This window comes from Candoia aspera, chromosome 2 (assembly GCF_035149785.1).
Source record: "Candoia aspera isolate rCanAsp1 chromosome 2, rCanAsp1.hap2, whole genome shotgun sequence".
NCBI lineage: Eukaryota > Metazoa > Chordata > Lepidosauria > Squamata > Boidae > Candoia > Candoia aspera.
Genome location: NC_086154.1, coordinates 254,726,697 through 254,735,799, shown reverse-complemented (window position 1 = coordinate 254,735,799; position 9,103 = coordinate 254,726,697). Strand labels below are relative to the sequence as shown.

General features: G+C 40.2%; 1 protein-coding gene across 3 annotated transcripts in view; it reads left to right on the top strand.

The window, feature by feature from the left end:
* The first annotated feature begins 247 nt into the window (after nucleotides 1–247).
* The window catches only part of SMAD4 (SMAD family member 4), a 29,687-nt gene continuing 20,831 nt past the window's right edge, over nucleotides 248–9,103 (top strand). Inside the window, exon 1 of one of the 3 annotated variants that reach the window (XM_063295825.1) lies at nucleotides 248–618. The gene's annotated coding sequence lies outside the window, so the exon portion shown is untranslated. Of the gene's footprint in view, nucleotides 619–711; nucleotides 921–9,103 lie in introns of those variants that run through there. The other 2 variants (XM_063295822.1, XM_063295824.1) reach the window with 2 other exon arrangements.

Here is a 9,103-nt window from a genome sequence, read left to right as displayed (position 1 = left end):
AACCACTGCTAGAAAGCAAGCCAAGTCTGCTCTAAACCCGTCCCTTGCTCTTTGTGGGCGGCCGGCAAATTCGAAACTAAGAAAACATACCCTTCCCCCCGTCCCCCCGCTCTTCCCAAAGTTCTTGGCCGCGCCCTCCCGCGTCGTTCTCCCGGGAAATTCTCCGGCGGGTCATAGGACGAGCGTGAGCATGCGCGCCCCGCTCGTCCGGTTGGGGCGATCGCGTTGCAGAACCCGTTGGGGAGGAGAGCGAAGAGGAGCCAGGGTGGGGGAGAAGGGGAAACCCGGATGTGGCGCATGCGCCGCGGGGCCTGACTGGACGTGTCTGCGGCAGCGGCAGCGGCAGCAACAACAACACGACAACGACGCAGGCGGCGGCCGCCGTCGCTTGGAACATCCTTCCCTCGCGCCTGGAGGCCGTTTGCGCGCGCGCCGTGAGGGAGCCGCGCCGCCGGCCGCGGTGCCCCTCCCCCTCCTCTCTCGGGGCGGCCGAGGAGGCGGGAAGGCGGAGCGAGGGGGAGAGCGGCGGCGGCGGCGGCAGAGGGGAGGGGGCGCTCAGGCCCCTCGCAGGCCGGCGGCGGCGGCGCAGCCCCCAGCGGGGTCCCGACGGAGGCCCAGGTAACGCCCCTTCCACCTCGCTTTTTCCGCGGAGCTCCCGTCTGGGTCCCTCTCGCCCACTCTCGGGGCAGCGGTCGCGACCAGGGCCGGGGGGCCCTAGCCCAGCCTCCTCCCCGCCAGCCCTTGCAGGGCGGCGGGGACTGCATCGCCCATCATTCCCAGCCTGCTGGGAGGGAAGGAAAATGTTGCCCAACCGCTCGGGGAGGCTGCGGCAGCCGCGCTCGGGCTGTTGCGAGCGAAAAGAACAAAGAGGCTGGCTGCCTCCTCCCCCGGAAGACTCAGCGGGGCATGTCTACTCAGGAGTAAGTTTCGCCGAGGCCGGGGCGAGTCCGCTGCCCTCCCTCAGCCGGGAGAGCCGCGGCGAGCGGGCGTCGCGTGTCCAGAAGTGCGTACAGACGAGCGTTTCTTGCAGTCCGCCGAAGCGCCTGCACGCTTCTGTGCCTGCTTCTAAAATGGAGCTGCACAGATTTCGGGGCTGCAGCTGCGCTTCGTTTGTTGCTCGCAGCAAGAAGAGCCGAAAGTCGGGGGTTTTGAATAAATGTATTGCGACAAGAGAATTGATGGAGCAAAACCTCTTGGTCAGGTCCAGGGAAGGTCAGGGGCCGCAAGACTAGTGTTGTTGTTTTTGGCAGGGCTAACCTGTTGGGTCCCTTGGTTTTGCTACCAGCACTTTTTCTGACAACTCCAAGGCTTGGGATTATGGTGTGGTGAATTGTTGTGCCTCTGTGGGTTCCAGTTCACGTGTGTTTCATTTTAAAATTCTGGCATGACCTTTTGGGTGGATGGTAATGCAATTCAAGGGGTTGATGAAATGAATACAGCAAAGTAATATTTAATAGGCTGCAAACTTTATATCTGTTTTTCCAGATGGGGGATGATGTTGAAAGAATTGGTTGTGACTGTGCTTTAACAGATGCTGTGTTAAAAGTAGTTGCTGAATGTATGCCTTAAATGTCTATTGTAATGGAGTTTTGCATAATAAATCTTTCCAGGATATAAATATAGAAGGGATAAAGTATTCTGTATTGTGTGTTCTGCTGGAAAAAAACTACTTTAGAAATCAATAATATTTCCTGAATCAATGGTAGTAAGTAGATACATTCTGCGCAGTCAAGCATAAGATTTTATCTTTCTTAGGAGAATTGTGAAGTACTAACAACATGATTGTAGACAGATTCATCTCTGTTGCCTGTGTCTTTCTATCACTTGTTTTCAGTATTAGTAGAACTGAAAGCACTGTTGAAAAATACTGTAGAAATGAAAACTGACATTGGATATGGATTCCAAATCAAGATACTTGCTTAGAGATACTGTTAGCTATTAGCCAGTTCGGAAATCTTCCCAGTATCTATGGATGCCTGGTCTTCCTGGGCTGAGAGATAATTAGAGATAAATGAGCACTTTGACATTAAAAGTTCTTTGGTATAACGAAGTAGTAGTGTATATGGATTGTTTTCTTCACATATTTGTCATTTTTCACACATTAAGCCTAGAGTTGCTAAAAACATTTTCTTTTTTCCATTTTCCTGAAGAAAATTTAGATATATTTAGAATACAGTATACTTATGTGCCATGTTTACACATATATTAGGTAGACATTCAGAGTAACTAAAGCTGGTTAGTATTCCATATTTATTTAAATTTATCCCCCCCCCCAGACTTTGATACCACATACGTGTGAATTGATGGAGCAGGAGAAAATGTGGGATTCTGTCTATGAGTGTTCAAAATGTTTCAAGTTTGAAATGTTTTGAGTTTTAAACACACTATTTCAAGTTCAGAATTGTTCCAGGTTTCCTCCAGAAGTTATCTCAAGCTCAAACTGCCTTGTGTTTATGGCAGGAAAAACTTAATCTGGGTTTAGGGGAAAAGACTCAATCTTGAAATTGAAAGTTTTGACCTAAAATCATTTGAAATGTTTTGCACGCCCTTGTTCTGTCCAATGCTGGCCTGCTGACAAGAGTATGTATGTGGGTTTTTTTTCTTTTTCCCCTGTATTACTCTAGAGGGTTAGAGAACTCTCTGGATCAGTTCCTGCAGTGCTGGAAAGAGGGGTAAACAAGGGGGAATATCCATTGTTATTAATGGAAATTTGGTTTTCTAGATGAAGCCCAACAGCAATTAGAAAAGGTTAGATCCCTCTGTATTTCAGAAAAGCATTGGCAAAATTTGTTTATGAGTGGTAGAGCTTGATAGGAATTTCCAGCAGACTGTATGGGCAAGTTTAGGTAACTTCTCATTTAATTTAGAAAGGATTCTATTAAATTAGAGCAATATTCTGCCTGCTGATTAAAAAAAAAGCCTTAAACCTTTTTAAACCTCTTGTAACTAACCCTCCCCCCATGTTATTTCAATACTATTATATTCAATAACCACCTCAAATTTGGATGTGACTCTTTTGATGTCCTATGTTTTCAGTTTTGGGGACATCTCTGAGATTCAGGTTCTTATTTTGTAAACAGTTGTACATTATAAACACTCGTACCATTCTTCAGATTAGCCATCCTGTTCCTGCTCTGCTTAAAAGTACTTTTCCTATTATTGACACTTAAAAAAAACAAGATCTCATTGCAAGAGTTACTTCCTGTTAATATTCATATTTTATCGTTTGCTTCTAACAGAAATGTATATGTGATGTATTATAATTCTGTGGTATTATGGTTAGTAAGCATACGAGGATGTACATACTCATGGTTAACTTAACCCAGTTTTCTGAGTTTGCACAGCACACTTAACCATAAACTAACTACAAGGGCTGAGGTTGCACAACATGCTAGATTAAAATGTGGTTGGCTGCTTTGTGGTTCATGTGTCTTGTGCATACCCTATATGGGCCTACTCAGAAGTAGGTCCCATTGAATTTATTGGTCCTGACTCTCAGGCCCTCTCAGTTTATGCTTGTTCTGTAGTAATTGGCAATATTTATGCAATTCTTCTGAACACATTTTTTAAAAACATTAGTCTTTCTGTTTACATGCAGTGTTTTTATTATCCATTTGTTTTAATGCTAAACCTTGCATTTCCACACAAAAAGTATTATAAATGACTATTTTTTTCCCTTCTGTATGTCTTACTTGAATTTCTATTTGACAATCAATTAAGTATTTTGAATATTAATTATTTGATTAACAATCCAAATATATGCACAATAGCATCACTTAGGCATGTTATTTTCCTGCAGCTGGATTTGGCTTCCATCTAATCATCAGTTTTATAGTCTGTGAAATGTTACTTTTTAATCCTTTAATTCATGCCTATATATGCATTCTCTTTCTGGGAGTCTTGTTCCTTGATATGGAAGACCAGCTATTGGAAATAACAATACATTATACATTTAAGATGACTTAGTGGGGAACATGTGGCTCTTTAGATGTTAATAAACTCCAGTTCCTGTGAGCCCCCATCAGCATGGCTAATGGTCAAGGTTGGAATTGTTATCTTGCAATACTTGGTAGGCCACATGTTCCTCATCTCGTCTTTAAAAAATCTTCAGAGGAGACTCTACAGTATTTTCTTGCCTACAGAGATAAAGCTTTCTGAAATGGCATCTTTTAATTACTTTCTTGTTATGGCACATGTTTTTCAGGCCTTTGGCTTGTTAACTAGACTTTTCCTTATTGTAATGGTGTTCTTATTGTTGCAATTCTTGTAAATAGTTTGGTGCCTTAGAAAGAGTAAAGCAGGATAGAATTTCTTTACTAATTAAATAACGTTCAAGATTTTTAAAAAGTGTAGAAGAACATTTTTATACCTGTTAAGGGAAAGGACATAATCAGAGGGATTGAGATGCTGAGTCGATGACTGATTCCTGCTATCATATGGAACTTTTTAAAGAATAATCTTAGTGGTAAGAATAATGGCATGTGTTATGCAAAGAAAAAAAAAAGGGAATACATTTCTTGAAATACGAAGGGAGCTGGTATGAAAAGTGCTTAAGTCTAAACAAATTTATATCACCCATCCTAACAATAATTTAAATCTTTGTAAAAAGTTGCTAGATGTAATGATGTATTGTATTTCCTTTCCCTAGAAAATAATCATATTAGTTATCTACTAAAGTATTGTTTATATTTGAAGCAGTAAAGACTTCAAGTAGATACAGTTTGTCACAAAATTTATAGAATATGGGTAGAGAACGGTCAGTCTCTGAGTTGCAAGTGGCTTGTGCACCCAGTCTGACCTGTTGAGGCTTCTCCTTTTCCCTTTCAACCATCAGCCATGTATTTGCACTGCACCCCTGCAGATCGCTCTACCTAGCTGTTAAAAGGTAAATCTATCCCTGCATAAAACTCAACTTCTTGTGATGCATCCTAAAGGTTTTATTGGCATCAGAATTATGAGAATGGTTTGCCATTGCCTTCTCCAACTAGCTAACAGACCTGGAATTCCAGGGTGGCTCTCAATCCCACTAGCAAGCTGATTTAATTTTCCTTAGCTTCCAAGATCAGCCATGTTTGGCTAGGTGCTGCAACAGTTAGTCTTCTGTTGTTCCCAATGAAAAAAGATTTTCAAAAGGAAAAATGGATTTGGGGAAAGAGAAGAATGAAAGGGGTATTTTCATTTGTTAAAAAAGATGGGGTGGCCATGACAAATTGCTGTGGACAAATGCTGCCTTCAGAGAAATGTTCACCATCTCCACCATAGAAGTGCTTTTCTCCAGCTTCTTTTACTAGTATGCATAAGATTATAACCTTACATGATTCTTCTGGGAAATAAACCCCATTAAATTCAGTAAGACTTACTTGAAAGTATGCATGGTTAGAATTGCATGAATTGATCTGTTTGTCTTATGATAGCATGCTAAAAGGAAACATGCACACAGACACACAAATGGTTCTGGGTTATAAAGAGTTGTCTTTCTGAGATATTTAGAGACAATTCTTATAGCAGACAATCTGACAAGTAGCTGTTTTCAAACCTAGGTTGATTTACCTTGATTTATTAGTCCCATGTATATGACACCCCAGTCACAATACACTAACACATTATTTAAATGTATTCCTATTTTATTTGTGTTTTTAACTATTTCTGCTTCATTTGGGAAAGTATTCTATGTTTGCTTTCTTTTGCTTGCTACTATTTTTGATATGGTGTTTTTAATTGTATTTACTGTACTGTTCATTACCTCGGAACATTTGTAAAAAAGCAGCATATAAATCCTAATTTATTATTAAAATAAATATATTTAATAGTTTTAATAAATACAGGTTAGAATTTATGGACTTGAATTTGAAGGGAATGTTTGTTAGGTTAGTGAAAATCATTTTCAGTGACAAGTTATTAGTCATATACTACTTACTTTACAGATCCGATTACTAGGATGGTACCCATGCTGAACATAATAAACAATAAAAATGGGTATATGTCTTATTTAAAATATGTGAACTTAAATAGTTCAGATTTTTGAGTGTCTGTGACCAAATACCTTCCATATTTACAGAAGAAATAGTTAACAGACATCTACTCGATCAGCATGAGGAAATGTCTTATATGCGGGAAGTGGTGGATCATGGTTATGCATTGCACATTAAAGTTATTTATGTGAAACCAATTAATGAAGGACTGTCCTTTCTTGGAGAGGGAAATTCTCCCTCTGCACTTCTCGCTAATTCTCCAGAAGAGTTTTCGGAATGGAATGAAGGAAAACTGCTTGATTCTATGGATAGAAATGACTTTATTAGCAAAGGCCAGCATCACCTTCCACTGAACTGTATTTTGTGAACTAGAAAACAAATGGTTTTCTGCTTTTCCAACTCTCGAAGGGTTTTTTAAAAAAATATTTTTGAATGAATTAATTTGAACTGAAAACCCCTTTTCTATTTCTGGGATAGCCGGCAGAAGTTGCTAATGTTGCTATCAAAAGCTAGAATATTATTTCCAAAGCCTCCCGTTGGTAAATGTTTGAATGGCTTCCATTTGTCCAGTGGTGTAATTTTCTTAAGCATATTATCACTCTGGATATTTCTTCCACGAGACTTCAGGTGTCAATGATGGTGATTACTGAATTTATGTCACATGTTTTGCTTAGTAGTTATGGGACAGTGTTATTGGCAAGAAAATGCATTAATATTAGCACTTGGATCCATTAGGTCATTTTTAAAGTTTCTATTTTGTCACGTAATATTTATTTAGTTTTCAGTCTAATTTTTCAGCATATGTTGCTAATTTTTACAGGGTTGAACATTTCGGGCTTGGCTTCACTTGATGGAATAACCAGATCTTAACTGCTGTCCTGAAACTCAGAAGGGAAGAAAAATATGGGATTTCTGTGGGGAGGGAATTCCAGAGTATGGGAGTGGTGTTTGAAAATACGTTTCCAAAGCTCCTGAAGATGGCATTCTTACATAGACAGAGCCCGGAATACCCTCATATAACCAGTCTAGAGCCAGGTTGCGCTTAAAGGTGACGGTGACAACCGACACCTTGAATTGCACCTGGAAGCCAACTGGCAACTTGGATTGGTGTAAAGTGTGTAAATGGGCCATTTGAAACCTTCAGTTATTCTTTATTAGTAGAGTATTATGGTGAGAGGCAGGGCTCGTGAATCAGGTGCTGAAGCTCCTTTTATGTGTCTGTATTAAAGATAGTGTTTTTAGATTCTGATGTGGTTCCTTATATCAAATATATCATTTCTCTATTTTAAACTTCCCCTTCAGGTATAGGAGTAGCAGAATTTGAACTGTGATGTATAGTAATTTACTTCAGTATTTATATGCTACTCCAATCCTGATGACCTGGGGTGGGTAGCAGTAGTGAAAGTAGATCTTCTTCAGACTTGCTGATTAATGATGGGAAACTAAAGCAATCATCCAACTGTCTTCCATGATACATGAACACTTAAAGAAGTATATAGAAACATGCTTCTAGACAAAAAACAGTATTTTTCATACATACTTTATAGCCCTGAACTGATCACAGTAACTGGCAAAGATTCTTCTCTATGAGGAAAAAGAGCAAGGTGTTGGTCCCTCTTCCCCACAATTTAATGGATGGGTAGAGGGCATTAAACACTAGCCAGCGTCCAGAGAAAGGAATGAGCTAGAACATTAAAGGAGGATAAAGTTTTGCAGATGTGTCCCTCCCCCCTTCAAAAATCCCTCTGGCAATAAAGAAGAAATGGAAGACCCTAAGGAAAGAGGGAGTTTTAATTCACACATCAACAGTTCCCTGTGAGTTTTTACATCTGTTTTGCTTTTTATGGAGCTAAACACTGGTAAATAATAGTTACTGATGCAAGCTATGCAAAGGCGGTAATGATACTTAAAGCATGCAGAGCATGCTTCCAAATGCTGTCTCTTAATTGTTCACATATCCCTTTGGGACAGAAATATTCTGAGGAATGAAAAGAGGCAGCACATTGCACGTGCATAGCATTCTTAATTGGAAAAGCCGTCATTCATTGAATTCCGTTGCTTCTGTTAAAAGGATGACTGGATTGATAGCTTAGATTGGCATTTTATGGAAACAGACTGAAGCCAAATATGAAAGAGGGATGTTCTGTTGGTGGCTCTGTGACTGAACAAGATCAAGAGCCACATGTGTATTGCTAATGCTTTCTCGGAAATGATTTTTTAACTTCCCAGCTATCTTGAATGTTAATATGTCAACTGGACATTAACTCTTACCTGGAAAAAGTGATAGTATCTTTTCTAATCAGTATCTTTACCAGAATGTAAAAGTCACCTTCACTTGGTTTTCAGTGTTGAACAGAAACAAGGAATTTATTAAACATAAGATGCCATTATGCTTTTCCTAGCTCTTTTGAGAAGACAGGTACATGTAAAGGTGGTACATTACTGAGGTTATTTTGGGGCCTAGTGAGGGCTGACTGCACCATGACTGGATTCATTATAGATTTTAGCTTCTTTTGGGGGTTGTGTGACTTTCTCCAGCCATTTCTACAATATCTTCCCATTAAGTGTGGACTTTTGTTGGGAGAAATTCTGTGTGCCTAATAGGCTTGACTGAAATACTGTCTTTTGAGGTTCCACTCCTAGAATGTTAGACATGTGCAGACTTTTTCTCTGCAGGTACCATTGTGCCATTCAATTTGTGGCTGTCTCCTGGAGCTGGGAAAAGATCTGGGATATATTAGCATTTTATGGCAAAGAAAGAAACCGGAAGTAATGGCAGAAATACATAAAGTGAGTGTAGTGTGAAGAACGTTAATGAGAAGACTTTGTTTTCCTTTTGTAATGGTTGAGTCTAGAGTCAACCAAGAAAATTGATTAAGGCAGATTCAAGTCATGTGAAAAGAAAGAATTATTCACATAGTATAAAATTTGCTGTCACAAGATGTGCTCATGGTCACTAGCTTTAAGACTTCTAAAGGAAGGTTGAACAGATCCATGGATAGTTAGATTATGGAAAAAAGGCTTGCTGGCTTCCTTTAAGCCAGTAAGCTTAAGCATTTAAGCCTAGAGAGCGAACTTGGGTACTTGGAAGCTTGCTGACTGACTGCCTTTAAGCATATCATTGGGAAGCT